Below are 7,148 nucleotides of genomic sequence, written 5' to 3'. Positions count from 1 at the left end.
TGGACCAATTATGTGGAGACTCAGTCTTTTCAAAAAAAATGACTTAAAGTCAGGGTACCATCAAGTGAGGGTCAGAGAAAAAGATGTACAAAAGATTGCATTTTGCACTAGGTACAACTATTACGAGTTCGTGGTCATGCCATTTGGGCTGACTAATACCCTAACAGCCTTCATGGATTTCATGAAAAGAGTGTTTAGAGAATACTTGGACAGCTTTGTTATAGTATTCATTGATAATATACTCATTTACTAGCTGAGTTTGAAGGATCATGAGACCCATCTTAGACTAGCCTTGCAGAGACTTAGAGAAAAATAATTGTATGCTAAGTTTAGCAAATGCGATTTCTGACAGGCTTCTATGATGATAACCCCCAAATGGGAGAAGATCTGGGACCAGTTGTAAGGTCGCATTACGAGAATGGCATGTGCTCAAAGAGGGGGAGAATGTAATATCCCGAGAGCCCAAGGTCAAGTCCAAGAAGGGACTCTAGAGAAGCTAGTATATATTTCGAGAATAGTAAGGAATGAAACAACACAAACTGGATACATTTTGGGCTGAATGTGAATAAAGAACTCCTGAATTAAGCGTGTTTAAGCTAAGGTAACTCAATGATGGGTGAGTCGTGGGAAGTTCATGTAAGTCCATCAGGGTAAGTTGATTCGGTCCTTCCTATTGCTAGATGCGGGATGTTACAACCCCCACATATGTCTCACTCCCCAAAGATCTTTTAGGTCAAGAGAGCCCCGTACACATAGACAAAGATCTAACACCATTGAACTTGACCTTGGATAATGCCTTCCTCAACCTGGAATGATGCAAACAAATATGAGTCACAAAACCCTACAAGTATAACTGAAAGAAAGTAAGAATGAGAATCATGGATGTCAAGAAGCATTAAGAATCATGAATAACATTTAAGACACTCACACCTTACCTCTTCACATTACTTTAAATGATAATCAGATAAAACATACATTTATTCTCATATGCAATCTTTTAAAACTATAACCATGGGACCGAAGTCTATCTCTGAAACAAAACTTTCTCTACGAATATATCCTGCAGATCCTGTTTTTCGTGCGTATTATGAAACTTTTAGACATTTTAAAACCATTTTCATGCACATGCTCCATGCATCATCGCAACTATGCATATTATGATGTATATAACTGGCATACGATTACCCGATGCAACTTACTCAATAAATAGCATAACCCATGCAAGACAACATCAACCCATTGCATGTCTTCAATCCTACCAAATAAAACTTCATTCCCTAAAAAAAGATAGAGTGAAACAAAACCCTATTTGAGATTCAATAGATATAAGTGAGAACCATGGAAAAGTTATCAGAATAACCACATAGGCCATTTACAAGTCAATCCTTCAACAATCAAGAGTTTACTTAACCCAAACTCAAGAAATCAAGGCATCATAGAAGTAAAGGCAATAGAGTATTTAAGAGCTTGCAAGATAGAAGGAACATGAAAGAATTTGCTAGTTTGCTAGAAAATGAAAATAACTTGCAATAAGGGAGAAGAACTTGCATTTATGAAGAGTAACTGTAATACCCCAGGAGCCTAGAAAATGATAGTATATATATCAAGAATAAGTAAGTAAAGAAACAACACTAGCTAGATACCTTTTGGGCTGAATGTAGGCAAAGAACTCTGGAGTTAAGCGTGCTTGAGCTTGGGTGACCTCCTGAGAAGTTCATCTAGGCCCATCAGGGTAAGTTATTCTGATCCTTCCTATCGCTCGATGAGGGATGTTACAGGTGGTATCAGAGCTGACCCTTGGAGAAAGCGATCCGATGAGGGCGGGGAGTGGCGCTAGGGCTTGAGGGCCTGTACAAGGAGTGGCTTCTAACAAGCTTCTAGGATGGTAGCCCCTAAGAGGAGAAAATCTGGTACCAGTTGTAAAGTCGCATGATGAGAACATCATGTGCTCAAGGAGGGGAGAATGTAATACCCCAAGAACCTAGAAAATGATAGTATATATATCGAGAATAAGTAAGGAAGGAAACAACACTAACTGAATACCTTTTGGGCTGAATGTAGGCAAAGAACTCTGAGGTTAAGCGTGCTTGAGTTAGGGAAACTCAAGGATGGGTGACCCCCTAGGAAGTTCGTGTAGGCCCATCAAGGTAAGTTGTTCTGGTCCTTCCTATCTCTCGATGAGGGATGTTACCGTAACCAAATAGAAGAGTGATGTGAGAATTTATTCACATATTTATTGATCATAATTGAATAGTATTTTATGTGTTTTATCTAGAATTGTCTAATATTTTGAGTTTCTTTTACATATATTTAATTTCTAATACTTCTTGTTATTTTACAAGAATATTACTTAGTGTTTGGGTTAAAAAAATAAAAATAAAAAAGATATTATAAAGTTAATTTTAAAATTAATACTATAAATTAATATTACAATATAAATAAAATTAAAAATTAAAAATAAATAATATTATAATATAATTAAAGTTAATATAATTAATAGTATATTATATATTATATATTATATTATTTAAATATATATTATAAAGTGACGTGAATGTGTGGATGAGGGTGGAGCTTGCACATGCATATATATAATAATGTGAGGATTTGGCGACTCGAGGGGGATTTTGTGAGACTTGAGGAAGGCAGAATTGAAGGCAACGGCGGACAAAGGGAATTGAATAGAGAAGAGAAACAAGAAGCGATGCAAGCATGGTAGCAGTAAGGGACTGAAGCTGAAGCAGATCTGGTTCAAAATAAGACGGATATAAAGTAGGAAGCTTCTTTTTCTTCTTCTTGATTCAATTAATTTCCTTATTCTTCATATGTTGACTTGGATTTTAATTAATTTTATCATAAACTAATTTATTAAACTAAGGCCATGTATTGGCCGAAACTATGATGGCATATTTTTTTTATAATTTTATGCAATTGAATAAATTGGGTTAAGTTGAGTTATGTGGTATTAGATTTAATGCTTGTGAATAATTGACCATTATTTACATGATTTGATGTCTAATATTGAAATCGAAAGGAGATAAGTTGGGAATTGCATCGTAAATACCATACACTATAAAGTAAAATCGACTAGAAATAGAATTCGATTTCTTTGTGTGGCTTTTAGCGATAAGCTACGAATTTCACAAATTCTAATGTGTTTTCATTTAATTAAATTTTTATAGAAATATATAAAGTTATTAAATAAGAATAAACTCGTTACAACTTTGAAATAAGGTAATGAATGCGTTAGGAGATTTTGTAGTCGCATACTCAATTTACCAATTTATTTACATAAAAATCTATGATTTGTATTGCATAACTAGGTTCATACATGTGCTTTAGTTATTAAAATTTACTAATTTTTTTTATTTCAGTTGCCTTGTAAATCAATCTTATTTTATTAATTTAATTAATTTATTTATTTATTTTTTTCTATTCTTTATTAAACTTAGAATTTTTTATTGTCTAAATAATATAGAAAGTTTGAAATTTTGGTATTTAAAATATTTTCTCATGGAAACGGTATTCTTACTCTTTACTATATTACTTGTTCAACCCGTATACTTGTCGTAAATTTTAGAGCTATCAAAGAGCTTGCCCAAATGCTGAAAAAATCTATCCCAACTTGTAGTTCCAATCCAATAAGAATCGAATAAGAAAATGCAGGAGAAAGACAAATGAATAAGAGTATATATAGCCATGGAGTTGAAATTTCATCCAAACTAAATTCGAAAAAAAATTGAAATTCAAAACTAAATTGGAATAGGATTTGAAATTCAAGCTAAATTGAAATAAGATTTGAAATTCAATGTTAAATTGGAATAGAATTTGAAATTCAAAAATAAGTTAAATTGGAATAGAATTTGAAATTCAAAGTTAAATTGAAATTGTCAAGGCCCGCTCTCGGATTTTCCCGCTAGCACAAGAAGTCCGAGAGAAGGTGCATTCAAGATAGATACAGATACTCAAATTTTTTTAAATTTTTTTTTTTTCGAATTTGCTCACTAATAATAGGAATCAGAATAAATTACATAATATTCAATACATTATCATATTGGGCTTACGGCCCATACATTTTCAAAATAAAATGGCACTAAGGCTTTTTTAAAAAAAATATACAATAAGCCCTCTACTTCTGCCCTTAACATACACCCATGAATCTTTGAGGCCGGGACATCTCTGTACACATCTAATCCAAAACTCATCCCAAAAATATCTATCTTCCATTACCTAGAATGACAAAAGAAACAACGTGAGCCACAAAGCTCAGCAAGTATATAGCAAAGGAAAAATCCATAAAACGATAAATGAATGCATGAATAATTCAGAGCCAAAGAAAAAAAACCATTACCCAACATCCAGATACCCATTGGTTTCATGCCTTCTAGACTGGACAACAACATTCTCAAGGAATACACTTGCTTATGGATCATTAAACCCATATTTCAAAGTGAGTCATAAGGCTCGACAAGTAAACATATATATATATATATAATATTAGAAGCACAAATAAAGGAATGGATTCAAAATAGAGTACACCCGACTCCCTAATACAATTTAAACTCATCATTCAATTCTCATTAATCAAGCCATTCTATAAACAACCATATGCTACAACAATTGCAGCAATAGGGGTTAAGGCATGAAAAAATTCAAGTGGAATAGATCCGACTTTCCAAGTACGATCGAGTAACATTTCTCATTTAGATCCCATCAATAAAATTATTCTCATGCCATTGTCATTATGCATTTTATGCATCGATTCATTTCTCATGAATATATATAAATTTTCATACTTCACATTGGCCCTCAAAGCCTTTTATACACATTAGCTCTCAAGCCATTAATTCAAATGCATGAATGCATACATATATATATACAAAATCAATTTGCCACTCATTGGCTCGAACATCGCTTATCGGGTTTATGGCCACCTCACCCGTATAAAGCGCTCTTTTAGGATATCCTTTTCTTTCCCCATTTGCGAAACATAGCCGCCGCGCCAAAATAATAGCAATAGGGCGCAAATCATAATGCCATGCCATGCTCATGAAAGCTCACATAAATATAACATACATGTTCCTTTATAGAAATGTACACATCATGCACATTTAAACATGTCAATAACATATTCACTCATGAGCCCATGCATGCACATATGCATATATTCAGTCACCTCCTAGCATTTTGGAGGGTTGAGTGATGCTAGAGAAAGCAATTACAACAACTTAGGTTAACAATTATGCTTAATTTGGATTAAGGAAAGCCTTGGCCCACTCAAATTATCACCAAAATATATGATATTATATATCAAGTTAAATCTCTTGAATTCTAGTTTATTACGCTTCAAACGGATTGCAATTCCGAGTTTTACATCAAAAGTTATAGTCAAAATAGCGCAACATACACAATGCTAAAAAAAAAGTTCATTAGTCGACTTTTGGAAGGCATTAGTTGACTAAAGCTTAGTCGACTTAAGAAAATGCTTAGTCGACTCATAAATGCCCATTAGTTGACTGGGCCGAGGTTGGCACCGAAAACATGCAAAAACAGGCCTCCGATGAGTCGACTAAACCCCAAAAATAGTCGACTCATCACCCACAAACACACTAAATGACCCCAAAACAATCCCAAAACAAACCATGGCTAATCTCCTAACCCTCAAGTTGTCATTCCATGAAATAAAAATGGGGAAAACAAGCCCCAACGAGACTAACAAAAAGACCCAACGCAAGCTTTGAAATAACAAATGGTTTGAAGAAAATATATAACTGATACCAAAAATCATTTTCTTGCAATTGAGGGGACCAAGACCCATGAAGCATTTCAACAACACAATGGAAAATAAGGAAGCTTGCACAAAAGAAAAATAATAGTGCAAGAAGAACTTGCCTTAAAAGAAAACCGAATAAGCTCGCCAGGATGCCAAACAATCCATCTTCTTGAAGCTTCAAATATAGCAACAAAAATGGAAGAAGAAGAAGAAGCCGCCGGTGAAGGAAAAATGAAGAAGGGACAAGAATGATAGGGAGAAAAGGGGGAGAGTGGGCTGCCAACCACCCCCCTAGGAAATTACCAATATACCCTCCACCTTAAAACACAAAACACAAAATATCTAAGCCCATTTTGGACATTTAGCTTCATTTTTCATTTCTTTTCTATTTTCTTTATTCAACCCTATTATGAAATTTCCTAATTGCCCTCACATTTTTCAATAAAGCAAGGACCATTTGGTCACTTTGCATTTTACATTTTCTTTCTTCTTTTCTTTTAATCCACAAAATACAAAAATACATATATATATAATTCCATTTATTTAATTACATCTCTTATTATTATACACATGGCCCTAAGCCTAATTCAAAAAGTCCACTCATACAAATACATGGGCCCAAACCCAACTCATTGACCCAATTAAATATAATGGCCCATGTCCATTAGCCCATTCAAAGGGCCTCAACATATCATTAAGCCCAATGGGCTTCACAACATTACAATAATTAAAATATACAAAATCTCCCCTTAGGCTCAACCCAAGTTTCCAAAGCCCAATCCATCAATTTAATACATAACTTATTTACATAAATTTTGCCACATAAAAATATTTCTTAACATTTAATTTGCTAGGGAAAAATTTTTCAATCTCCATAAATAAAATATTAATAACCTCTTAGGCCCACTAACGGGTCGTTACAGGAATAGGATTTGAAATCCAAAGAAAAGTTAGATTGAAATATGATTTGAAATCCAAAGTTAAATTGGAATAGAATTTGAAATCCAAAAATAAGCTAAATTATAATAGGATTTGAAATTCAAAACTAAACTAAATTGGAATATGATTTAAAAACCCAAAGTTAAATTGAAATCAGATTTGAAATCTAAAGATAAGTTAAATTAGAATATGATTTGAAATCCAAAATTAAATTGGAATAGGATTTGAAATCCAAAACTAAATTGGGATAAGATTTAAAATCCAAAATTAAACTAAATTGGAATAGGATTTGAAATCCAAAGTTAAATTGGACTAGGATTTGAAATCCAAAGATAAGCTAAATTAGAATAGGATTTGAAATCCAAAGTTAAATTGAAATAAGATTTGAAATTCAAAAATAAGCTAAATTAGAATAGGATTTGAAATCCAAAACTAA

The sequence above is a fragment of the Diospyros lotus genome, chromosome 14 (genome assembly GCF_014633365.1).
Source record: "Diospyros lotus cultivar Yz01 chromosome 14, ASM1463336v1, whole genome shotgun sequence".
NCBI lineage: Eukaryota > Viridiplantae > Streptophyta > Magnoliopsida > Ericales > Ebenaceae > Diospyros > Diospyros lotus.
The sequence above is the reverse complement of the archived record's forward strand: the minus strand, read 5'-3'. Positions refer to the sequence as shown.